Source organism: Staurois parvus, unplaced genomic scaffold (genome assembly GCF_062004578.1).
Source record: "Staurois parvus isolate SC_StPar_1 unplaced genomic scaffold, SC_StPar_1.0 ptg000217l, whole genome shotgun sequence".
Lineage (NCBI taxonomy): Eukaryota > Metazoa > Chordata > Amphibia > Anura > Ranidae > Staurois > Staurois parvus.
The window spans coordinates 8,278,518-8,305,000 of record NW_028318013.1 but is presented as its reverse complement, the minus strand read 5'-3'; the positions used below and the strand labels follow the sequence as shown (position 1 = coordinate 8,305,000).

Genomic DNA, 26,483 nt, shown 5'->3' with positions numbered 1-26,483 from the left:
TATGCTGACAATACATCATGACGGTACCCAAGTACATATAAGTCTGTACCATACATATAATGACAATCAATAAACATAGCTTAGTCAGTTTCAGTGTGTTCCTCAATAAGTTTCAAGTCCCAACATGTTTCGGAAAGGTGACTCCTTCTTCAGCGGGAGGAAACAGGTACATCAATTTTAAAATATAACGTACAAGGATCAAAAAACGGTAGTCATACGGGACAAGCCAAACAAGAGAAATGTATGCTAATACACTGAAAAAAAACTCTTGGCTTAAACTTACATAATCAATGCAGATAATATTTCATATAAGGATGGCACGGTTTGAATCCCAAAAGACTGAGATCTGTCATCATGGTAATGGATGAGATGGCAGATCTGCGCTTATAGACCGGCGTGTATACCACCACGGCATTCGATGCGAATGCCGCCGGCGGTAGGCCGCGGGCCTGTATCCACATATCAGCAGCATAGTACCACATGGACTTCGTACCGCCAGGCGCCAAGCAGTGCGAACTCCACGTGTAGGCTCATGTATATCTTACAAGCCATTACCGACCTGAACTGTATCTGGATGGATGTGTTTTAATAAAGATCGTATCGGGCCCATTCAAATACAGACTGACACTGTTTAATCTAGGGGATGCTTGTACAGAGAATGGACATACTGCTAGGAGCTGATAGGCTAGGGGGAAGTTTACTCTCCTCAGAGAGCTCATCACGGGAAAGGGGGAGGGGAGAACTGGTTTCCAGTATAGATAAAAGGAAAGGCTATGCTCCAATCAGGATGTACATTCTGTGTATAGACATTCCCCATGCATTGTTCTGTGGGAGGGGATTGACCTGACCCCCCCCCCTGCGTGGGGGGGCGTGTGTGTACTGGTAATAAAACCAGAGGCTGAGAATGAAAACTCTCTCTATGTGAATTCCAACAGCAACCTGAGAGTGTCGTGTGATCATTCCTAGGTAACTGGAGCTCCATTTCCCCACATCTCGAGATAGCTAACTCAGTTGGAGGCGCAGGAATCGTGGAGTTTAGCTGCAGTCGTGGTAAGTGAGATTCGCACAGCTTTATGGGGGATTGCTGCGCATCCAACTGCGAGTACTCACGGTAAGGAAAAATTCGTTAAAAGCGAGTTTCCAAGACAGCATGTACAGGTCTGTAAAGTATAAAATATATATGTGTGTGTGTGCAAGCTACAAAAAGAAATAAAATTGATCTACTGAAGGCTCCTACATGTCCGGATCTATGGGGGTTGCTGGGGGAGATGTGCCACCCCCCAGGTCTCCGTTGTGCACCCCCTGGCTGACGGCTGATGGCCGAGTACCTTCCCCCGTTTCCAGACTCAGGGCCGGCCCAGGACACTAGTGAGCAGCCTGGTGCAGTGCTGTGCCCTCTTCCTCCTGTCAGTGGAGCGCTCCTACACACACACACACACAGGATCGCTACTTCAGACTGCACACAGTTTAATTACCCACCCCCTGCACACATTTCCTCCTTCCGGGACTTGGAGGAGGCAGGGTGCAGGTAATTAAACTGTGTGCAGTCCGAACTACTCATCCTGTGTGTGGAGGGGGGGTGATAATAAGATTAGAGGTGGAGGGATTAGCGACTATTTGAAATAGGGAGGGATATTTGCTAGGAGGGGCAATTGGAGGGGAATGTGTGCTAGGAGGGGGATTGGGGGATGTGTGTTAGGAGGGGTGTTGGGGATTAGTGGGATATGTGCAAGAAGGAGGATTACAGTGGATATAAAAAGTCTACATACCCCTGTTAAAATATCAGATTTCTGCGATGTAAAAAAAGTTAGATAAATAATTTCCACCTTTAATGTAACCTATAAACTGCACAACAAACTAAATCTTTTAGGTAGAGGGAAGTAAAAACAAAAAACTAAAATAACAAGGTTGCATAACTTTTAACCTCCCTGGCGGTCTAGCTAATCAATATTTTTGAATGTCAGAGCAGTACATTGTTTTGCATGGAAATTTGTTGTTTTATTTTGTAGGCCTGTAATTCTTAGGAATAACTCACTTAAATTTGTCCAAAGAGGAGTCTAGTAAACATTCCGGGTATGATAAAGTTTGAAACACGAAATCATAAATTATAATAAAATAAATAATTATAAAAAATAAGAATATAATAATACATTTAATTCAATAATGTAATCAAACCAAAAACACTGAAATATGAAATAGAGAACCAAGTTCGCAAATCACTGAGCTCAGTTGCAGAATCGTTTTCAGTGTCTGATGACGAATTTTCCCACGAATCACTATCGCTCAATTCTGAAAGTGATTCTAATTCACTATCGCTGTTCTCTAGCTGCTCTAAAACTGCTTTTGACCTAAAGGGACACTTTTTGGATGCTATGAACGTTCTCAAGTTTCTAGGCAGAAAGAACGGTAAAAGTGCAGGCTGGGCACTGGATAAAGCACTAGGGACAACATTTAGGTGAAATGGTTTGATATAGTAATGTAATACTAACAGATTACAATGTATTGTGTGTATGTCATGTTTTTACTTTTTTGGATCTCCCGTCGGTTCTGCCCCCCTGCGTACCTATGCTCAAGGGAACGGAACCCAGAAGACGGATGTCAGCATCGGCCGGAGCACATGATCAGAGGACATCGCGGAATCGCAGGACAAGGTAAGGATCGGGGGATCACAGAAGCACTATAGAGTAATCCCAAGTGTGGCTCGGGGTTACCGCTTTTGGTACTGTAAATTAACCTCGGGCCACACTGGGGATTACTGCTAGGAAGGTTAAACTAATACTTTGTTGAAGCACCTTTTTGATTTTATGACCGCACTCAATATTTGCCCACTCTTCCTTGCAAAAACATTCCAAATCTGTCAGATTGTGAGGGCATCTCCTGTGCACAGCCCTATTCAGATCACCCCACAGATTTTCAATCAAATTCAGGTCTGGTCTCTGGCTGGGCCATTCCAAAACTTTAATCTTCTGGTGAAGTCATTACTTTGTTGATTTGGATGTATGCTATTGAAAGATGAAGTTCCTCTTCATGTTCAGCTTTCCAGCAGAAGCCTGAAGATTTACTGCCAATATTAACTGGTATTTGGAACTGTTCATAATTCCCTCTACCCAGTTCCAGCTGAAGAAAAGCCCGAGAGCATGATGCTGCCACCACCATACTTCACTGTGGGTATGGTTTTCTTTTGGTGATGAGCAATGTTGTTTTTGTGCCAAACACATCTTTTGGAATTATGACCAAAAAGTTCAACCTTGGTTTCATCAGACCATAGCACATTTTTCCACATGCTTTTGGGAGACTTAGAATGTGTTTTTGAAAAATTTAGCTGGGCTTGCATGTTTTTCTTCGTAAAAAAAAGGCTTTCGTCTTGCCACTCTACCCCGTAGCCCAGACATATGAAGAATACGGGAGACTGTTGTCACATGTACCACACAGCCAGTACTTGCCAGATATTCCTGAAGTTCCTTGAATGTTGCCTTAGGCCTCTTGGCAGCTTCCCAGACCAGTTTTCCTCTCGTCTTTTCATCAATTTTGAAGGGACGTCCAGTTCTTGGTAATGTCACTGTTGCGCCATATTTTCTCCACTTTATAATGACTGTCTTCACTGTGTTCCATGGTATATCTAATGCCTTGGAAATTCTTTTGTACCCTTATCCTGACTGATACCTTTTAACAATGAGATCCCTGTCATGCTTTGGAAGCTCTCTACGGACCATGGCTTTTGCTGTAGGATGTGACTAAGAAAATGTAAGGAAACTCTTACTAGAACAGCTGAACTTTATTTGGGGGTAATCAAAGGCATCTTAAATGATGGCAGGTATGTACTGACCCCTATTTAACATGATTTTCAATGTGATATCTTAATTATGAACAAACCTACATCCCCAGTTATGAGAGGGTGTGCATACTAATGCAACCACATTATTTTAGTTTTTTATGTTTACTTCCCCCCTAAAAGATTTTAGTTTGTTTTTCAATTGAGTTGTACAGTTTATAGGTCACATTAAAGGTGGAAAAAGTTCTGAAATGAGTTATCTTTGACTCATTTTTTTTACATCACAGAAACCTAACATTTTAACAGGGGTGTGTAGACTTTGTATATCCACTGTATATGCAAGGAAGGGGAATTGGGGGGGGGTATGTGCAAGGAGGAGGGAATGGGGGGATATGTGCAAGGAGGAGGGATTGTGGGGGATATGTGCAAGGAGGAGGGACTGGAGGGGGGGATATGTACAAGGATGAGTGATTAGGGGGGATAGGTGCAAGGAGGAGGAATTAGGGGGGATAGGTGCGAGGAGGAGGGATTAAGGGGGATAGGTGCGAGGAGGAGGGATTAGGGGGGACATGTGCGAGGAAGAGGAATTAGGGGGGACATGTGCAAGGAGGAGGGATTGGGGGGACATGTGCAAGGAGGAGGGATGGGGGGGTATGTGCAAAGAGGAGGGATTAGGGGGATATATGCAAGGAGGAGGGATTGGGGGGATATGTGTTAGGAGGGGGATTGAGGGGAGGGGAAGGATGTGCTAGGAGGTGAAAATAGGGGGGTATGTGCTATGAGAGGGGATTGGGCAATATGTGCTAAAAGGGGGAGTTGGGTAATATGTGCTAGAAGGGGGTTGGGGAATATGTGCTAGAAGGGGGGATTGGGGAAATATATGCTAGGAGGGGTGATTGGGGGGAAGTATGTGCTAGGAGGGGGGTTTGGAGGTGATATGTGCAGGGAGGGGGGATTGGGAGAATATGTGCTAGGAGGGGGGATTGGTTGTGGGCGTTTTTGCTAAGAGGAGGTGGGTGAATTTGAGAGTAATAGGATGGGATGCTAGGATGCGAAATTTGAGGAAAAGAAGATGTGTGCTAGAGGGGGGATTTTTTTGGTTAGGGGAGATTTTTGCAGGGGAAATAGGAGATTTGAGCTGGGGAGGTGGGATTGAGTGGCAAATATTTGTGTTGAGAGGGGGATTTGGACTAGGAGGAGAGGGAATTATTGCATTTGGCTTGCTGTTGGCTTGCAGAGGGAATTTATGCTTAGAGAGTGAGCGTGCTGATCAGTACTGTTTTATTTTTTGTTTTTTTGAGAATTTATGCTGAGACATGAAATGAGGGCGCTCAATTTATCCTCTCTCCTCACATCACATAGCTGAGATCGGATTTCCTTACAGACACAGCCTCTGTAGCTAGCTACAAACTGTGCAGATGGATGCTGTGTCTGTAAAGGTATCTGATCTCTGATATGTGCTGTGTGGGGTGGAGGAGTTCTGAATACCCAGGCTGCTTGCAGTGTGGGGAAGGGAGAAGGAGACCTGCTGAGTGCTCTGCCAGCAGTGACCCTGTCCTCATCTCTGCTGACCAATGTCTTATGCCCTGCTATCTCCTGTACTCTGCACTGTTGACCTGACAACCCCTTTTTGTCCTCTCTTCTGCTGACCCCCTGTACACTGTCTCTTGTACACTTCCCTGCTGACCCCCTGCACAATTTCCAGCTGCACACTGTCCTCTGCTCTGATAACCCACTGTACATTGTCCTACAATTTAATGACCTCTGTAGACTGCCCTATAAACTCATGACCCTATGACCCTATCCTCTGCCCTGCTGGCCCCCTGTACACTGCCCTACTGACCTCACCATCCTCTGCCCCCTCGAGATTTTTTATTACACCCCTACATCAGATAGTCTAGGTCCAGTCCTGGGCTCCTAGGTTATAGGGTTTTCAGGGGCTATATGCCTCCCTCTACAAATACATGTTGAAATATTATGCTGTATTTCTGCCGTGTGTCTAAGGGACGCTGAGGGGACATTTTTACCTTATTTTTGCCTCTTATTGTCACCGGGCGTATAGGGGGTATGGTGGGAGCCCAATCACGATGGCCATAGGCGGTGGGTTGGACCATGGAGTGATCGGGGCGTGCACTGTAGGTCTTTCCCCATGCTGAACTCACGCCCATCCAGCCATGACAGCCCTCTGAAGCATGCTGGTGATACAGCGGAGTGTGACATCATCCTGCACAATGGGCAGGGCAGCGCTACATGCCCCAGACATCAGGGGATCCCCATGTGGACATCGTTGTGTGCCGCCATTCAGCTGCTCACTGACGGCCACCCACTCTTTCTCCCACATGCCATTGGATGGCTCCAAATGATCATCTATATTTATTGATGACATGCAACTTTATCTTCTCCCTTTTGGTATGCAATTGCTTACACAAACACACTATACTTGATCTACCTCTGGTAAGCCTCACCACAGGATAACTTGTGACAGTACCCCCCCCCCCCCCTCTTACGAGGACTCCCCACTTGTTTAGGACCAGGCTTAAGAGAAAATTTCTGATGAAAAAGTTACACCAAACAGGGTGCAGAAACATCAGTAGCAGGAATCCAACACCTCTCCCCGGGATCATATCCCTTCCAGTCAATTAGATACAAAAGCTTCCCTCTGATAAATTTGAAATCCAAGATTTTCTTGACTTCATACTGATCCGTGGTACTCACTGTTGGGGAAGGATGACGATGTGGATGGAAAAACCTGTTCATGATATACAGTCACAGAGGAGAAACATGGAAAACATTAGGGATCCTTAGATGTGAATGGAGGCAAGTTTAAAAGCAACAGGATTAACCTGGCAGAGGATGGTAAAGGGACCAATGAAACGAGGAGCAAATTTCATAGAGGGTAATCAGAGATGGATATTCTTGATAGACTGCCAAACCTTGCCACCAGGTAGAAATTTGGGACTCACACATCGATGACGATCTGCAGCTACTTTGTATTTGGAAGCTGCCAGTCGTAAATTCTTAGAAACCTCTGCTCAGATAGCATTGAATGATTGTTGTGTCTCTGCAGCCGCAGGCACCACAAAAGAGATGGTAATGGAAAATGGTACAGAAGGATGGTGACCATACACAGTGAAAAAGGGAGACTCACGGGTGCTGGCACTGGAGTGGTTATTAAGGGCAAACTCTGCCCAGGGTAGAAGGTCTACCCAATCATCCTGATGGGCTGAGATGAAGGCACGAAGATACCGTTTAACATTCTAGTTGACCCTTTCAGTTTGGCCATTTGACTGCGGATGAAAGGCTGAGAAGTCCAACTTGATTCCAAAGGATGTTGCCAGAGCCCTCCAGAAGCAAGCTGTAAATTGAACACCTCTATCAGAGATGATGTGCGAGAGCATACCATGAAGATGGAAGATTTCCTTAGTGACAGCAGAACCTAGTCCTGGAAGTGTAGTTAGGTGACACATTTTAGAAAACCTGTCTACAAGCACCCAGATAACAGTGGAACCCGCTGAGGGGGGAAGTTCAGAGATAAAGTCTATGGAAATGCAACGCCAAAGTTCATCTGGAACAGGTAGAGGAGAAAGGAGACCTGCTGGAGCAGGCGTGCAGGACTTAGAGTGCACAAAAATGGAGCAAGCCTGAACATATTCTTCAATATAAACAAATTGACTTGCGAGCCACTGAGGTATATTATAAAAATATGTGTATTAGATCGCTGGTTAATATGCCCACTCTCATGTGATGTGCAGTTATCGACAAAATATTTAAATAATTACCGCGCTCTAATATCATCAAAAAGGTGTAATCAAAAAGTGCTTATAAATAAATAAAAATAATTGTTGATGTGCCGTGACTAATTAAATAAATAAAATAAAACATGTGAAAAATTGATACAATCATATCATATTAGCAGATCCCTATATGTGCAATCCTTATAACAATGTGCAAATCTTCCATTTGTAAACCTCAAAAAAAAAATCAATAATATAATATACAAATGCAATAATTTAAAAAATAATACTAAAATAAAAAGTCTATTGTGAAAAAACTGTCCCAATGTGCAAATGAATATCCAGCCTGAACAGATATACTATCCTTTGGTGTGAAGATAAGATCTTTGCAGTTATGTTGTAAACCTGTGTGACTGCAGGACTGTGGGGGATACTCCCTCCTTTGATCCACTCCTTAATCCTCTGCCTTTGTATTCCTCCTATGTCTAACTTGGCATGAGGTCCTCCCTCTCTGAACCCCTAGATGGACATGCTATTTCTGCTGTTTTGGGTATGCAATCTTTGTTCTGTTGCCTGCATCAATCACAGTGTTGGGTCCCCTGCACATCCAGTCCCCAAGTACTATTCTTCTGATATCTAAAGATTCCAGTGTTAAGACCGCATATGGTGACCTCAAGGTTAGCCAAGTCCAACTCTGGCTGTTTGGCAGCTCCCAGCACACATACAGCACTCCAACAGGTCTTTCTCATGAACTCCTACTCTACACACCTGACAATTAGAGCTTCCTGAAAACAGTTCATGAGAAAGACCTCTTCAGATGCTGGTAAAGTTGCTGGTAAAGTTGCAGAGGTAGATTGATCAGGGGATTTCTGGGAAACAGGAGCTAAACAACCCACTGGGGCAATGAGGACCAGCCCTTTCCAGATCTCGTTCCTGGATGTGGACATCGATTTGCTAAGAGCAATCAAGCCATCCAGGGTGGTGGGTATGGTTCTTCCAGCTGGTTCTTCAATAATACGGTCTGCTAGACCCTGCCAAAAGGTTGCAGAAAGGGCCTCATTATTCCATGCCAGTTCTGAAGCTAAGGTGCGAAACTGAACTGCATATTGACCAACAGTCATGCTACATTGACAAAGCCAAACATGAGCTCCCGCAGCAGAGGAAGGTCTGCCAGGCACAATGAAGATTTTATGGAAAGCTTGCTGGAAGGCTGAAAGACTGGGAAAAGTAGGATCCTGACATTCCCACAGTGGCGCGGCCCAAGCCAGAGCTTCACCAGAAATTAGTGAAATTGTGTATGTCACTTTGGAACGGTCAGTAGGAAAATAGTGGCCTGCTAGCTCAAAGTGAATTGAGCACTGATTGATGAAGCTCCTACAAGCTTTGGGATAACCAGAGAAGCAAGGCAGTGGAGGCAGCTGGAGTTTTGAAGGACTGTGTTCCACTGGAGGAACAGCGGGAGTCGGAGCAGCAGGAACGGGAACAGGAGCCAAAACAGAGGGTGAGGAAGTGGACACAACCTGCAGCTGATCCAAATGGGAGGAATGTTCCTGCAGACACTGCATAATTCATTCTTGATAGGCCTGCTGGACATCGACTGTCTGCGCCAAACACTGAAGTTGTTCCAGAAGAGGCTGTGGTGTCTCAGAGGAGCTCATGGCCTGAGCAAACTGTCAAGCGTCTGTGGTAGTGAGGTAGAGAGGACAGGGAGAGAGAGGGCAGGGATAGAGAGAGGGGAGGGGAAGGGACAGAGGGCAGGGAGGGAGGGAGAGAAAGGGAGCAGGGAGTGAGAGAGGGGGCAGGTAGGGAAGGAGAAGTGGCAGGGACATAGAGGGCAGAGAGAGATAGAAAGGAGAAAGAGGGGGCAGGGAGGGAGAGAGAGGGAGAGAGAGGGGGCAGGGAGGGAGAGAGAGAGGGCAGAGCGGGAGAGAGAGAGAGGGGGGGGGGCAGGGAGAGACAGAGGGAGCAGGGAGAGAGAGGGGACAGGGAGGTAAAGAAGGGGGCAGGGAGGCAGAGAGGGAGAGAGAAGACAGGGAGGGAAAGAAATGGTGGAGGGAGAAAGAGGTCAGGGAGGGAGAGAGAGGGGGCAGGGAGGGAGAAAGGGTCTTGTCACAGTGACAGTAGTCATTCACTTGGATAGTTCCTGGGGGCTCACTGGCTCGGTCACCAGCTTCTGTTTCAATGTGCATGTGTTGTTAGCTGCTTGTTGAAACTTCCCACCCCCACATCCCCTTCACAGATGCAGCACACATGCTGCATGGATTGTGGAACGGACACAGGGAGGAAGGGGCAGAGTAGATTTAGTCTCTCCCATTTGTTTGGAGGGAAGGGGAGGAGCTGTGCTGTCTGGGTTCTGTTAGAATGTAATACACAGAGTAACACAGCTCAGGCATGCTGGAGGCGGACGAAGCAGTGTGGGGTTCCCATCCATACGGTACAGCGCACCTCCCGAGCTGGCTGTCACCTAGACACTAAGACCAGGAAGTTATTAGCAATGTGGAGCTCTCATTAGAGGAAGGGAAGGAGAGGAGCAGATAGATGGAGTAGAAGGTTTGTTCTGGGGTCTGGAAAAGAGATGGGAACTAATTTCTGCGCCCCTCAAAATGTTGTCCCTGGGGCGGCTGCACCGGCTCCCCCCCTCCCCCCCCCAATGCTATGCTACTGTTATAGCAAATTAGAACCTTATTCCTACAAGGGAACGTGATCTTTATGAAGGATGCAGGCAATCCAATGAAGGTCCAACAGAATTTTTGTATTGATGGCAGGAAAAGAACAACCTTTACCTTTCAGACTTTAAGATTATTTGATGATGCTGGCATGTGACCTGTAGATTTATGATTTTTCTAGTGATTAAGTTTACTTTCATTAAAACATTTTTTTCAACAGTTTAAAATTGATTTGTAATCTAAAGTGTGGGTGCTGTTACAACCGAAAAAAAAAAAAACAGACTGTTTCTTGTGCTTTTTCTCTGCATTTTCCTTTCATTTGTGTCTCTGTAAGCAGGTAGTACAGGTGTGTTTCCTTCATGTAGAAATTCAACTGAGAACAAATCCAAGTGTACTGGAAGAAATGCACCAGTCAATGGAAAATGTTTCAGGGCAGTCTCAGGAATGTGGACAAGTATGTTTGATGGAAGAGAGAAGTCTGCTGGATGGAAGTATATACTGCAACCTATAAATTGTATTTTCCCCATACATGGTCATTTTCAATGTTTTGGCCTCCTTTCAAGCCGGGGGCAGTTTGGTGAACTTGGATCCCAGTGGCATAACACATTAACCTCTTCAGTGTTGGACTTACTCAAATAATTTTGGCAAAGCCTCAAAGTCACATTAATCTCAACAAGTGGTCAGAAACTCAATGTATCCGAATAACTGTTAAGATTGTTATCACTTAAGGCGAGCGTTAGGATGACAGGCTGCTAAGACAACACAGTCATCAGGACATTTGTATATGTATAAACTGTGAGGCATAGTATTTCCAAAAATAGAAGACATCATAGTGAACTGAAATTCAAATCTAAAAGCTTAGTCAAGAATTATGTTGCATTAAAAAAAGAAAATATACAAAAATAGAGGTAGAGAAGAAAGAGAAGTTTATATTGAAAAAAAAACATGCTTACTCCCGTAGGTGGGTGCAGCATTGGTCTGATGCAGCATCCATTCCCCGCTGCCTCTGAGACTGAGAATTGAGCAATCAAAGACCGTCCACCACTTAGTTCTCGGTCTTCAGTAAGCAGAGAGCAGACACTGTCAGTTACCGGCACTTTGCTCTGCTCCTCCAGTGCTCACTGGAGCACCGGGCTGTGCAGAGGGTGGGAACTGCTGGCTCAGGCTCTCAGTGGCTCACCGAGAGGCAGTTACCGGTCCAGGCATCTGGATGAATCCTGATATATTCAGGATTTCTTCTGGACTGGCTGAGTGACATCAGCCAGCAGTGGACCATAGCCTGCTGTTGGCTGAATATGAGGTACAAGAGTACAGAATGAAGTGCATTCCTGTGATCCCCAGGTGAGAAAAGAGTTTTGGTCTTATCTCTCCTTTAACAATGGTCTATATGGGTACTGTAATGGAGGGGCAGTGTGACAGGAGGGGGCAGTATAGTAGGGGGGAAGTGTGACAGAAGAGGGGGTGCATTGCGACCAAAGAGGGGGCAGTGTGACAGGTGGGAAAGCAGTGTGACAGGAGGGGGCAGTATGATGGGGGGTGGTGTGATAGGAGGGGGGCAGAATGATGGGGGCAGTGTGACAGGAGAGGGGCAGTGTGATGGGGGGCCAGTGTGACATGATGGGGGCAGTGTGATGGAGGGGGGCAGTGTGACAGGAGGGGGGCACTGTGACAGAGAAGGGGTGGCATTGTGACAGGAGCTGGAAACTATGACAGGAGGGGGGCATTGTGACAGGAGGGGGCAGTGCGAGGGAGGGTGGTGTGACAGGAGGGGGGCAGTATGACAGGAGGAGGACAATATGAGGGGGGCAGTGTGACAGGATAGGGGCAGTATGAGGTGGGGCAGTGTGACAGGAGGGGGACAGTGTTGGAGGGGGGGCATTGTTACAGGAACAGGGCAGTATGAGGAGGGCAGTGTAACTGCAAGGAACAGTATGAGCGGCGTGACAGGAGGGGGGCAGTGTGACAGGGGGGTGAGTGTGACAGGAGGGGGGTACTGTATCGGGGGGCAGTATAACAGTAGGGCACCTGGACACACTATACTGGTTATTTGACTGTGGCAGAGGATGTGCAGGCTAGCAGAGAGCCGGCAGGGAGCATATTTCCTACCTTACCCAGTTGCAGGTGCAGCCTCAAGGCAAGAAGCAAGAGCTGGAGTCAGGGGGGTGGAACTAGGAGGCAGGGCTGGCAGTCCGATCTGACTGCTTGTCTGTTGTCGACATCACATCGTATCTTGGCTCATGGCTGTCAGAAACAGCGAGCACCAGGCTGGATATGAGGAACAGTGGGGCGGCATATAGAAGAACCGATCTTCTCCATTTTTTTCCCCCTGGCTCCTGGAGGACTTTCAGTGGCTGCAGGAGCCAAGAGGAAAACAGAGGGGATCTTCTATATGCCAACCCGCAGCTCCTCCTATCTAGATGTAAACAAGTGTGATAGGGGAGCCTCATGGGCCACCTGAAGCATGGGGTTGGGTTGCAAATGTGACCCCTATAGTTACGCCACTGACACAACAGCAAAGCAAACTTTTCTAGCTTGATGATGTACACAAGGCAGTACCTCTCTTTTTATTTAAGCTGATGCCTGCTCTTTTGCTCAGCTTTTTAGAGGAGGAACTTCCATAATGCAGTGCAACAGCCTTATAAATTTTGCTAATATGGCTAATGGAACCTGTCAGAAAATACATTTGAAAGCTGCCAATACTAATTTGTTTTTGCAAGTGCTAGAGCTTTTTTATCCTTTCTACACCAAGAGAAGGAAAGAGAGAAAGAATGAGAGAGAGAAGGAAAGAGAGAAAGAATGAGAGAGAGAAGGAAAGAGAGAAAGAATTAGAGAGAGGAGGAGGAAAGAGAGAAAGAATTAGAGAGAGGAGGAGGAAAGAGAGAAAGAATGAGAGAGAGGAGGAAGAAAAAGAGAATGAGAGAGGGGAGAAGGAAAGAGAGAGAAAGAATGAGAGAGAGAAGGAAAGAGAGAAAGAAGGAGAGAGAGAAGGAAAACAGAGAGGGGATAGTTCAGTCTTACAACTGTTTAACCACTTAATGCTATCTGGATCAATTTTGAAATGTTTCAAACACAAGTTAAAATCTGCATTTTTACTTGGAACCCCCAAACATAATAGGTTATCTGAAAGCAGAGGCCCTGTAAAATAAAATTATTGCAGTTGCAATTTTTTTTAAATAAAACTGATTTTTATGAGCTACTAAGGTGTATACTATAGGTGAAAAATAAATAAAATATAAGAAACCAACAGGTTATCGAAATATCACAGTGTGTTTGGTTTAGATGCAATGGAATATAAATCAAATGAGCTGGTGTACAGAATATTAAAAAAAATAGATTATTGAATGAATGAGTGGGTCACCTACACTATACATATACTCATACTAGTGTGTCAAAATACATAAAAAAACCAGTGGTGTCGCGCTCCACTATCAATAATGATATATGAAAATATATATAATATTTAATGCATTAAATAGATGAGATTATATTACATAAATTAAATAAAATAAAAACAAGGGAATAAGTCCAATATTAATTCAGTAGCGTGATATTGCAATCACGCTAGTGCTATATGCATGTCTTTGAATAATCCGTGATTTTGAAGTGTCTTCTAATGGTGTAATACAAAGTAAATATAGTCCACCAATCTTAAATAGTGTGCTCCTTCACCAGTTGTGCTCTCACCTGATGTATATGACCAAACCGTTAAGTGAGGTTATACAAGCTTGTGTCCCTTTAATTGGACTCAAAGGTGAACAGATGGATATATCCCTGTTTCCTTTTCCCAGCAGGGGGTCTTACCGCTTCCTAGGGACCTTTTTCCTGGAGGAGGATGGATGGATGGAGTTATCCCTATTCCCACTAGGGGGTCTCTTCACTCCATTCAAACTTTTTCCTCCATGTGTATATTTACTATGTAATTAAAAAGAGATTATATAGCGCCTTATTTTCTTTTTAAGAAATTATTTATTAGACAAATGTAGTGCACTCACATAGCATATGTGTTAAAATCGCTTTTTGTACAAATTTGCAGGATCCTTAACGTGTTTGCCACACTCCCATATACTTGCTGAGTAGTTGCCTTTAAGCGTTGTGCCGTCAGAGCCCCTCCCCTACTCTGTACACCACCTGGTCACGTGGCTTCATCAGGGGGAATTGATTGGACAGCATGGCACTCACTGAGTTATATAGGAACTCTGGGTGCCATTTTCTAGTGGTATGCATGGCGGCCATGTTTTTGGGGCCCGGTTTACCTCTTAGTGATCGGAGTTCGTGTGATTAGCATGCAGTGTGACGGATCCATTCAGAAACAGCTGCATTGCTATTTCATTCCACTCCTTCACTATATAACTATATGTTCCTATATGGGGCGATAAGTGCTTATTACTATAGTGACAATAATTTAATAACTGGATACATTAACCTTATTAAGGGTATGTATAATCCCAAAAACGGCATTATCTACTTTCCAAGGGGAAAAAAATATCTAAACATTATGTGCTGTATATGTGTAGGGCACACTTACAGGAATGCATTTTCATTTAACATCTATAAAATAATATGAAAAATATTATATTTAAAATACACAAAACCAAAATTAAAAGTACAGATGTACAAAATCATAAGCAATAGGCTTGACATCAGTAATACGCTATGTCCCTATATTTTAATAATCAATCCTATAATAATAAGTACCGCTAAATATTCAAGTATGGTATTAAATAATATCTACATTCTGCCCATGGGCGGGTACCTACATCTACTACCACTGCTGCCATAATGTTGCTAATTAAAAATTATTATTGGACACTATTTTGGAATGTTATCTTAATGAAGATACAAATTAATAATTAATGTAAAAATAAAGGGTTGAATTTACTTTGCAAAAACATGCTTTCTGGGCCTATGCAGTGTTAAAATGTTCCTATGATTAAATAAGAGGAATATATACTATAATAATTAACAAGATTATATATTTTAAAATTATGTAGTCATTCTACCCAGAGGCGGATGACCATATCTATTACCACTGAGTGAGTGTAAATCATATATATTGTAGATATTAAATTGATAGTTCCAAAGAGGTATGATTCTGATATGAATGGAGGTGTAATGTATTTTAATAATTGCTAATGAAACAGGAGAGATCAAATTCCTTGTTGAGGCCCATTAGAGCTAGACTCTTCATCTCATGAATCCATCTGGATTTTTTTTTACTTAATTCTCTAATTTTATAATCCCCTTTCCAATGGCTAATATGTTTTTCAATGCCCCAAAATTGCAAATCACTAGCGTCCTTATTGTGCAATGTGCAGAAATGCTTTGATAAATGGTGATATTTGTAACCCCTATTTATATTATAGACGTGTTACTTAATTCTGTCTTTCAAGGCTCTTTTTGTTCTCCCTATATAAATCAGGTTGCAAGGTCATTTTAAAACATAGACTACTCCCTTAGTCGCACATGCGATGAATTGTTTAATCTTATATTCCCTTCCAGTTTGAGGATTTTGGAAGGTGAATCTTCTCCTTGGATCATTAGTGACTCTGCTACAGCTATAACATCTCCCACATGTATAGAAGCCAATTCCCTGAAAAAAAAACTCACTCTGTGTGTGTGTGTGTGGGGGGGGCTCTATAACATTTTTGACTAATTTATCTCTCCGGTTGTGTGCCTTTTTGTAAACAAACGTAGGTTTTTGTGGTATGATATTTTTAAGGTGTTTATCAAATTTCAGTACATTCCAGTGTTTTTGAATGATATTCTCCACTGCTCTATATTGTTTATTATATTGTAAAACAACTGGTAAATCAAAGGTTCCCTTATTTTCTTGTGGTTTGTCCATTAGTATGGTGTTGCTATCACATTGTCCTACTACGTGCCTTTCTTTTTCTAACATATCTTGTTTGTATCCTATTAGTAAACCTCTGTGCTAAAATTGCTCTTTGTTCCATATAGTTCATGTTCCTTGTGCAGTTTCTTTTAATGCGCATAAACTGTCCTCTAAGGACATTCGTGAGCCAGGGCTTGTAATGGCAGCTATTTAAAGGGATATATGCGTTTTTATCCGTATTTATTAAATGAGTTTTTGTATATAATGTAGGTTTCTCCTTTATAATCTGAATATCTAGAAAATTAATGCTAGTGGAGCTAATGTTCCAACTAAGTTCAATATTTTTGTCATTTCTATTCAAATGTCCATAAAATGTATTCAGACCATGTGTGTCTCCTTCCCATATGACTATAAGGTCATTTATAAACCTTTTATATAAAATTACTTCCTTACTGGGGTCACTAAAAGTGGTTTCTTCTTCCCATTTTGCCATGTACAAATTGGCTATACTGGGGCAAACTTAGTTCATGTTGCAAAAAATATTCACCTTATACCAAAAATAATTGTGAGTTAAACAAAATTATAAACATTTTATGACGAATCTTTGATGTTTCAATGGCAATTTGGAATATTTATTAATTACCCACTTTGCTGCCTCTATGGCTTCTTCATGGTTAATATTGGTGTATAGCGCTGATACATCGGCTGTGCTCATGATGGATGGTATTGCTATCGGTAACTATTTTCTGCGTTAACTGTATAACATGTTTAGTGTCCCTTAAATAGGCTGGGGTTTTAGTTACTAACGGTTGTAGATAATTGTCTATATATTCTCCCAAACGTGCTGATAATGAGTCTATCCTGTTTATGATGGGCCTTCCTGGTGGTTTATTAATATTTTTGCGTATTTTAGGAACCATGTAAATGATAGGTAATTTGCACGTAGATGGTACAAGGTACTTCTCTTCTTTATTGTTTAGTATACCTTTTTTACTTCCATACTAGACTAGCTTTACCAACTCCTTTTTGTATGCTTTAGTCAGGGATTATTATTTAGTCTGCTGTGTGTATTGGTGTCATTAAGCATATCATTCATAGCTGATACATAGCACTCCCTAGAGAATATTACTATGCCTCCACCCTTATCCGCTGGGCTGATGACTATATCCTTTCTTTCCTCAAGTGATTTCATGAGCAGTGCCGAAGGTGGTGGAATTAAGGCTGATAAAAAAAACCCCTGTCGGCAGCTTGAGCTTGGGGGCAGCTGCTTTGGACCCCACAACAATGACTGGGCCCTGGGCAGCTGCCCCTTTTGCCCTGCGTCAAATACGGCCCAAACGCTAACACTATCTGAAGTCACCTGTGATGCAAATACAGTGACCAGTAAAAAAAATCTGTACACTGTACTAATGACACTGGTGACAGGGCAGTAAAAGGGTTAACTGGGGGTGAGCAGATTGTTAAATGTGACCTAACTGTGCTTTTACTGTGTCAGTGAGCTGCTTTGACTCACATGGATCTGCTTTCTTCTCTCCCTGGAATGGAATGTGCTCCAGAGAAAGATGATTGCATCATTCATGTGCCTGTGTTCTGTAAACACAGGCACAGGATAATCTGATTCAGTACAACCGCTCAGCAGCTCCATTGGCCTGGATCTGGTGAGTGATCGGTGCTGTATCGAATCACAGCACCACCGAGCCGGCTGGCACACAAGCACACACTCCCTGCCTGTGAGCATGTTGGGAGCGCAGTTCACGTTCACATATGTAATTTTGCGCTTGGAATCTGCTCTGTAACAGTAAATCTGCTACAGGGTGGACGACAACTGGTTAAAAGGCATGTGACTCAAAAAATGCAACACAGGTACGTTTTTGCTGCGTTTTTAATTTATTTCAATGGGGAGGTGCATTTTACCGCACCAAAAATGCAGCAAGTGGGACTTTGATCCATTGTGGGTCCAGTGCATTTTTCAATGTGAAGAGTTCCATAAGAATCCATAGTCACACGGATACACGGATCAGTGTAAACAAAGCCTAAAAGAAACGTTCACCTTTAGTAATATGTTACATAGTTAGGTTGTAACATGTTACCAAACCTACTGCCATTACCCCGACCCAAACTCCCATTGTGACAGCAAGTTCTGTGAATGAATGAACTACAACAGCCATTGCAGCACACAGCTTGTAGTTCTCAAAGAACAAGGGCACTAGTGAGCGCTCGCGTAGTTCATTGCTCTTCCTGGACTTCTGTAACTGCCTGCTTGTATCGGAAGTATGGGCAGCCAGCTCTGTTCAGTCTGCAGGAGTCTGCCATTGCCCTCACGATCTGCTAATCATGGATGTAATGCTTTACAGACTTCTAAGAAAAAAAATTAATAAATGTAGGAAATGTGCATTTATTATTATTATTTTTTAATTTGACATTAGCCTGTACGATAATTTGTTCGATTTTCTGATTGTTAGTGGGGTCAAATCGATGTTCAACACAGTGACAAGAAAATTCAAAGGAGCAAATAACTATTTTTTCTCAAGTAAATACATTTATTTTAAAATGAATTTTATTGCAGATAAGATAACAGCATAGAATCAGTCAAAAACAGATACGCTGAAGAACAGGAATAAATCATACAAGTTTTCTGATGAATAATACAGAGTGTGTACTGATGGATAGACAAGAAAATAAACTTAGTACACAAGTGCCGTATATAAAAAGGGAAAACAAAACAATAAGTTGCAAAAATGGTAGACATTTAGAGACCGATTAAATAATAAACTAAAAGAAAAGATTATCATTAAATCTGCATACAGAAGGCAGGGAAGATGGAATATGGATCCTCGCTGAAGGCATATTGGTACTCTATATTCAGGACTCCCGATGGAGTCCGCCATGTGGATATAGTATTGCTGGTACGGTACTTAAGATATTTGTGCTGATTGTAATTTTTTGTCTTAAGAACAAGCTAAGCTGAAGGAGAAAAAGGACAAACAAAAAAAAAAACAACAAAGAAAGGGCTCCAGGGGGACCGCGATGAGAGAAGAGAAAAAAAAAAAATAAGTATATCTTATATCGACAAAAGGGACTGGTCAAATCTTGATGGTTGGGCTATATCAAGCCAGGGACGCCAGGTGTGCAAAAACTTTGTATGGGTGAGCAAATACATTTCTAACAGTGTATGTGCTTTTTGTTCAGGAAAGTCCAGTCATTCTAAAATTGAACATTAAAAACAAATTATATTGTGAAGTACCTTTTGAATTACAATCAAGTCATCAAATTTGTGTGAATTTTTATACAAATGTTTGTATGAATGTTCTGTTAAAAATCTACAAGTGTATAGCCAGTTTTGACTTCCTAAATCCTTGTAGTTTATTTCTTGCTGAGTTCTCTCATCACATTCTTATCCCTCCATTTTTTCTAGCCCCCCCCCCCCCCCCCCCAAAAAAAAAACTGTAACCTCTTAATTTTTTTTTATTATAAAACATAGCAAAATGCCTAGAGATATTATGGTTCTTGTACTCCTTTTTATTATTATAGGAATGTTCACATAGCAATTTTTCATTGTTCTTTCTAGATATTGTAGACCACAGGGGCACTCCAGTCCTATATGAAATAAAGTCCTTAAAGCAAAACTTCAATCTCAATCAACATTGACTATTTTTAATCCTTATGCTATTAGCATTAGTAAATAGATGGAAAAGCATATCATATTTACTTGTTTTAAACTTAGGTAATTCCTGGTTTGCAGGCCTAGGAAAATGATGTCATACATCCCAGGAGTCTTCAGGAGGTGAGGAGGGGATTTAACAGTTAAGTACACTCTCCTGTCTGTATGCCTGAGCTAAGGGTAGATAGATTCCAGGAAGTAAATGCTACAGGAATCATCTTGCCTTACTCAAGATGGCCAGGGTCAGAAATGCTGGGGAGTGTTTTTCAACGAGATTTCTCAGCAAAATAAAGCACGGAGACATGGGTGGGTGGTTGAATTTGCTCTAAATATTAAAAATTATTAAATAGAATTTTGGTTTGTGGTACTTATATTTGTGGTACAGTATAGTTACGCTGGAATTTCATGCACTTGAACTGTACTACTTGCTTCAAACCTGTTCCTCCTCATTTTATGACATATTAACATGCATTGTACCTATCACAGGCAAGAATCCATTGTGATTGAAGAAAGTAAACTTTTTCTTGCTCAGGGCTTCATGGACTTCTGTTTCTCAGCCCTTTTTTATATACATAAATCTAAGAGCGTTTGGCAGTTCCGTTCATAAAACTGCATCCTGCACTGCCCCAATGAGGGAGATTTACTAAAATTGGTGGTGCACACAGATTCTGTTTCAGCTGTGCATAGTAACCAATCAGTTTATAGGATTTATTTTTAAAGCAGAATTTAACAAGCTGAAGTCAGAAGCTGATTGGTTACTATGCACAGCTGTATCAAACTCTATGCACCAGTTTTAGTAAATTGGGGGGTCCAATGTATCCTTACAACTCTTTCGTTTTTTAATGTACTGTACATTATAATGCAAAATTGGGGCCAGGTCATAATTTCCCTTACTCTTCTCCCCACTATTTTATCTAACATCTTTATTTTTTTTAACATCTGGTCTCTTTCAATTCCGTGTACTTGCCTTATTTCTTCCTTAAATACCCCTATCCTATAACCTTTTTCTCTAAATCCTTTTCCTAGTATATTTGCATCTACTTAAAGTAGAACTGAAGCAATCAAACAGCAAGCACACAGGCTTTTATCGCAGAAGAGACATGCATCATCTCTTCTGTAACAAAATGCCCCTACCTGCCTGCTTGCTGTCTTCTGCAGTGCTGTAAATTGACCTGCACGTGTGCAGCTCAGCATACAGCACCAGGCTGTCTCTGTGTGCTGGAATCATGTCATCCCACACCAGCCAATGAAGATGGCCAAAGACCATCGCACAGGAGAAAATGCCAGCACCGGCGAGGGACAGGACTGTTTGAGGAAAGGGGAGTATCTTGCTCCCTTTTTGTTCTGCTTTAAACTCTTCCTTTGAGCAGTTCCATATGAGTCTTATTAGTTGCCCTTTCAGAATATTATATATCAACAAAGATAGGTGAAAACTTGACATTGGAACATAACTATTCCTGTCCATGTCCTTAAAAATGTCTGTATACAAACTCGCCTTCAGCAAAAATTTCTGCATCCAAAAAAGTAATATTAGTAGTATGACTATTGCCATAAAAAATTAATGTTTTTATTATCATGACGCTTGTTGATAAACTCTTGCAGAGACACCTCAACATATTTCCATATCAGTATATTGTCAACAAATCTTTTGTACAACAATTGCTCCCCTGGTTTATTGTTCAAAATAGTTTCATCCCTGTATTTGGCCACTAAAGGCATTGGCCACACAAATTGTGTTGCAGAAAAGGTGTCTTTACTTGAGTATTTCTATAGTATGCTTTTTTGTGTTGCGATTTGGCACTTCTTGGTGAAGTTTAAATAGTTGTTTACATAATTATTATTGGAAGCGATAAGTTTTTAAGATAATACAGGTGTGGATTGGAATATTTCAAGGGTAAGCATGGCAATATATATATATATATATATATATATATATATATATAAATTACGGAAATATTGATGCTGCGCTACCCAATGACTGGGGAAAAAACAGCCCCTATATAATGATAAATTGGAAGATAATGAATGACAGAGATAGGTGCAAAAAATATAAACACAAATAACTTGTGATGAAATCAGTGAGCAATAAACAATATAGAAATATGAATGAAGTGAACATGGGATGATTAATAAATCACATGACACATGGAAACTAATTGTGATCCAATGTGTAAAAAAAATATATATATATACTACTAAAAAAATAATAGATATGGATCACTCAGAAAACAAAACACCCAGTGAGAACAAAGTGGCATCATCGATATGTGAGCAACAATGTGTAAATGGGTACCATAAAACCCATAAGGAATATATGAATAAATGTGAAAATTGCCACAAAAAATGTGCACAGTCCCAAATGAATCTGTGTACTTTAAATAGAAAATGTGGAACCTGTAGCGACCACAGAAAAAACAAATCCTCCACCAGCTAGCATGCGCACTCACCTCCAGGTTGCAACCCGCAAGGGGTCATAAGGGTATAATGCATTTATCCGATGATATCCCTGTATATCCCTTCGGTAATGATCAGGGCAATCCTCTATAGTGGCGATGGTAAGCACTCATCAGCGTACCAACAATGAAAACTCAGAGGTCCCCTCACGGATATGGCCAGAAACTCCTCTCCAATAGCCCACACCTGGAAACTAAATAAAAAAAAAACTCCCATAGTGTAGTAAGTAAATGTTTATTGAATAAAAAACAGCAGAGTGACTACTCACATTCGGAAACAGGTCCACAGACCCATACAGGCATGTGATAGCAGAGAGGTGTACAATACTAAGGTCTACCAAGATGGTGGCTGCCATCTGTACTGAAAATTATGTCACCAAGCTTCCGTTCTACACGTTACATCATGAATCACGTGACTTCCTCAGGGCAAGAAAGGTGGTGATGGGAAACTCCATATATAGGGAGCAAACAACTGAAATCACTTAGAGGGCAGAGATATATTAGGAGAGCGTTTTATTAGAAAAGGTTATCAGCCCAGTTCCCTCGAAGAAACAGTACAAAAAGTGAGGAAGCTGGTTCGGAAAGGGCTAATTGAAGACAAGAAGAAGGATTATGGATTATGGGACCAGATACCTATCATTTTGGACTATAATGTGCATCATAGGAACATAGAGAGGATGTTCAAAAAAATACTGGCCACTGCTTAGGTCTGATTACAGGAGTTATTACCAGTTTACCCCGAATTTGTCTATAGGCGTGCTCCCACCCTAAGGGGTCCCCCAAAGACTAGCAAACAGGTGACGTTTCTAATTAGTAAAGGGTTTTTTCTGTGTAAACAGTGTTATACCTATGTGGCGACCAGAGGTCAGAATTTGAAATGGAATAAGTTTATGTCACACACCAATGGGTAGGAATTTTTATCAAGGATTTTATTACATGTAGATCAGAAGGAGTGGTTTATGCCTTTCAATGTTCTTGTGGCTTACAATATATTGGGAGAACTAAAAGGCCTCTGTGGAAAAGACTCCGGTAACATGTTCAAAATATCAAGAAAGGGTACCCTAAACTTAGTGTATCCAGGCATTTTGCCACCCATCATGGTAAAGATTCCTCATCATTAGTGTTTTGGGGGATTGAGAAATTTCAGCTGCACTGGAGAGGGAGCAACAAGATTCAGTCCCTGAGTCAGGCCAAATCGGGGTGGATTTACACTATGAAAACATTGGCCCAGGACTCAATATTGAGTTAGACATTTACTGTTTCATTAGTCCTCCTGCTGAGTTTATTGTGGTTCCACATTTACATGTACAGTTGTGTTCAAAATAATAGCAGTGTGTTGAAAAAAAGTGAATAAAGCTCAAAATCCTTCTAATAGCTTTTATTTCCATACACACAAATGCATTGGGAACACTACACATTCTATTCCAAATCAAAACATGAAGAAAAATATATCAAATTTGTGTTGTTCCTCTAAAAAAATTAAAGAAAAATAAATATTAGACTGTTCAAAAAAATAGCAGTGTTTGTATTCTTCTTTACAAACTCAAACATTCACTATATAAACTGAAAAATGTTTGAAGATTTTGCTTTCCTTTGAATCACTTAATTAATATTTAGTTGTATAAGCACTGTTTCTGAGAACTGCTATACATCTGTGTTGCATGGAGTCAACCAACTTCTGGCAACTGTGAACAGGTATTCCAGCCCAGGATGACTGGACTACATTCCACAGTTCTTCTCTAGTTCTTGATTTTGCCTCAGAAACTGCATTTTTTAGGTCACCCCACAAGTTTTCTATTGGATTAAGATCCGGGGATTGGGCTGGCCACTCCATAACGTCAATCTTGTTGGTCTGGAACCAAGATGTTGCACGTTTACTGGTGTGTTTGGGGTCGTTGTCTTGTTGGAACATCTATTTCAAGGGCATTTCCTCTTCAGCATAAGGCAGCATAACCTTTTCAAATATTCTGATGTATTCAAACTGATTCATGATCCCTGGTATGCGATAAATAGGCCCAGCACCGTAGTATGAGAAACATCCCCATATCATGATGCTTGCGCAACCATGCTTCACTGTCTTCACAGTGTACTGTGGCTTGAATTCAGTGTTTGGGGGTCATCTGACAAACTGTCTCCGGCCACTAGACCCAAAAAGAACAATCTTACTTTCATCAGTCCACAAAATGTTGTGCCATTTCTCTTTAGGCCAGTCAATGTGCTCTTTGGCAAATTGTAACCTCTTCAGCACATGTCTTTTTTTCAACAGTGGGACTTTGCGGGGGCTTCTTGCAGATAGTTTGGCTTCACATAGGCGTCTTCTAATTGTAACAGTACTCACAGGTAACTTTAGACCTTCTTTGATCTTCCTGGAGCTGATTGTTGGCTGAGTCCTTGCCATTTTGGCTATTCTTCTAGCCATTCGAATGGTAGTTTGTCGCTTTCTTCCACGTCTTTCAGGTTTTGGTTGCCATTTTAAAGCATTTGCAATCATTTTAGCTGAGCAGCCTATCATTTTCTGCACTTCTTTATATGTTTTTCCCTCTCCAATCAACTTTTTAATCAAGGTACGCTGTTCTGAACAATGTCTGGAACGACCCATTTTCCTCAGAATTTCAGAGAGAAATACACTGTAATAAGCATGTACAACATTTGCTGCCTTCCTTCTTTAAATAAGGGCAATAATTGCCACCTGTTTTTCTAAGAATGAATGACCTCACTAATAGAACTCCACACTGCTATTATTTTGAACATGCCCCTTTCAATTAGTGATTTAATTACACAGAATCAGCAGCATGCATGTCATGACTGTTGGGTCTGTTGGATTTCTATTACTCTACTACACCTGCTAGTAAATTATTTACCATGTAGAAATATAATTTCTACCAAAAACAGTGATTGATCAGGTCGGTGATGTCTGACTGCTATTATTTTGAACACAACTGTATATGTATTTTTTATGTTTCTTACTATTACTGCATCTTGTATTATTTTTTCTATCTATATTCATTGCTGGCATTTCCTTTTTCTCCATTTATCGACACTTTAATATTTTTATTTATTTTTATCTTGGTCTTGCATTATTATTGTTTTTTTCCCATATTATACAGTATTAGTATTATTATTTCTCCCCTTGTGAGGCTGAGAGCCGTTCTTTTATGTATTTTTATTGGTATCATGCTCCAGTTTTATGTTATATTTAGTGACTGTTTTCCCATGGAGGGTACTTGTCGATATTATGTATGATGTCCTTGGTCTGGACTTCAATAAAATGGCCACCATCGCAGTCTGCCCCCCTAAGTGATTTCAGTTGTTTGCTCCCTATATATGGAGCTTCCCATCGCCACCTGCCCTGAAGAAATCATGTGATTTGTGACACAACACTTAGGATGGAAGCGTGGTGACATAATTTCCGGTACAGATGGCAGCCGCAATGTTACTACACCTTAATGTTGTACACCACTCTGCTATTGCAGTTTTCCATGCCTCTATGGATCTGTGGACCCGTTTCCAAATGTGAGTAGTCACTCTGCTGTGTTTTTTATTCAATAAACGTTTACTTACTACACTATGGGAATTGTGTTTATTTCATTTCCATGTGTGGGCTATGGGAGAGGAGAGAATTTCTGGCCATATCCATGAGGGGACTTCTGAGTTTTCAATATCATCCAATTTATCATTATATAGGGGGTCTGTTTTTTCCCCAGTCATTGGGTAGTGCAGCATCAATATTTCCATACACTTTTTTGACACTATTGGTACTATAGGCAGGTGTTAGCAGCCACCCAGTTCTGTTTAGGTACTGGCAGTGCAGGAGTATTTTTACTGTTTTGTCCACTATAGGTTTATAGTTTTTATACATACAATGCAGCCCTCCTCTTACTCACATATTCAAACACAATCCCCCCCAACTGGTTCTTCACACATACAAGCAATGCAGCCCCCCCTCCTCACACATACATATAATCCAGTCCCCTCCTCCTCACATATATAAATGCTGCCCCAACCTCCCTATTCTCTTCTCGCATAATAAAATACATCCCCCCTCACCATCACACATACAGTTGTGTTCAAAATAATAGCAGTGTGTTGAAAAAAGTGAATAAAGCTCACAATCCTTCTAATAGCTTTTATTTCCATACACACAAATGCATTGGGAACACTAAACATTCTATTCCAAATCAAAACATACAGAAAAATATATCAAATTTGTGTTGTTCCTCTAAAAAAATTGAAGAAAAGTGAATATTAGACTGTTCAAAAAAATAGCAGTGTTTGTAGTCTTCTTTACAAACTCAAACATTCACTATATAAACTGAAAAATGTTTGAAGATTTTGCTTTCCTTTGAATCACTTAATTAATATTT

General features: G+C 41.5%; 1 long non-coding RNA gene across 1 annotated transcript; it reads right to left on the bottom strand.

Moving 5' to 3' along the window:
• Nucleotides 1-18,544: 18,544 nt before the first annotated feature.
• On the bottom strand, nucleotides 18,545-26,279 carry LOC149460929 (uncharacterized). The gene is made up of 2 exons (XR_016312992.1): nucleotides 22,114-26,279; nucleotides 18,545-19,209 (listed from the first exon to the last, which is right to left on the bottom strand). It is a non-coding gene; the product is annotated as an uncharacterized LOC149460929 (long non-coding RNA).
• Between the last annotated feature and the right edge of the window lie 204 nt (nucleotides 26,280-26,483).